The sequence below is a fragment of the Chrysoperla carnea genome, assembly GCF_905475395.1.
Source record: "Chrysoperla carnea chromosome X unlocalized genomic scaffold, inChrCarn1.1 SUPER_X_unloc_58, whole genome shotgun sequence".
Lineage (NCBI taxonomy): Eukaryota > Metazoa > Arthropoda > Insecta > Neuroptera > Chrysopidae > Chrysoperla > Chrysoperla carnea.
In genome coordinates, this window is record NW_025408187.1 from 1,323 (window position 1) to 2,500 (window position 1,178).

Consider the following 1,178-nt stretch of genomic DNA (forward strand, 5'->3'; position numbering starts at 1 on the left):
AGTTTTATAATATTATATATAAATGATAAAAAATAATATTGATATATTAATTTAAAAATGTCGACAAATAATAAAAAATATATAAATTTTAAATGCTATTAAAAACATTTTATATTTATTTTTTTCTTATATTTGGCGTAAAACATTCATATATAAATAATTTTACATTTCTTTTATAAAAATTTTATTTATCAATTTAATTAAATATGAAAAAATAAATTTTCTTTTTTAATTATTGATAAATTTCTTTTTCATAAAAAAAATTTTATGTAAAATAATCTTTTATTATATTAATATAATGTATACGACCCTCAGCCAGATGTGGTCCGGGAACAGTATCCAAGGACCGCAATGTGCGTTCGAAATGTCAATGTTCATGTGTCCTGCAGTTCACAAGTTGACGCGCAATTAGCTGCGTTCTTCATCGACCCACGAGCCAAGTGATCCACCGTCCAGGGTAATCTTTTTAAATTTTAAATGTAAGTATTATTATTAATAATAATCTTTATTTTTAATATAAAAAATAAAATTATTAATTTATATATCTTTATAAATTCTTTTAAAATAAAAAAATTTTTCTAGAATATAAATTATATATTTTATTTTAAATATATATATATATAAATTAAAGATATTATGGTATTAATAAATATATACATAACATTTTTGATATTTTTGTTAGTGCTAGCTAGATATAATAATTAATATTTGGTATATTTTATAGAAATGTATTTTTTTTTTTTTTATAAATTATTTTCTACATAAAAATATATATAATATTAATATGGTACAAAACAAATGGGTTTGTTTTTTAACATAATAACTTTTAATAAAAAAAAAGAAATATCAAGACAAAACATAAAGAAATTTAAATTTGAAATAAATTTTATTCTTTAAAAAAATTTTATCTTGTGTTTTCTTTATTTTTATTATATAACATAGAAAAATAAAAATATAGATTATATCAATTATAATCTTATTTTATTTTTCTTAATAGAGATTATATACATATAAACAAATAATTTCAATATATTCTATTTTTAATTTCACTTTTTTATAAGAGAAATTATTTATAGATTTTATTAATAATTATTGTTTAATAATAATAATAATATTGAATATAAAAATATTTTATATGTAACAAATATATTATTAATATTTATATAATATTCTCTATA

At 15.5% G+C, this 1,178-nt stretch overlaps 1 non-coding gene across 1 annotated transcript; it reads right to left on the reverse strand.

Moving 5' to 3' along the window:
* Nucleotides 1-305: 305 nt before the first annotated feature.
* Nucleotides 306-460, reverse strand: LOC123304478. The gene has a single exon (XR_006536496.1). It is a non-coding gene; the product is annotated as a 5.8S ribosomal RNA (ribosomal RNA).
* Nucleotides 461-1,178: the final 718 nt, after the last annotated feature.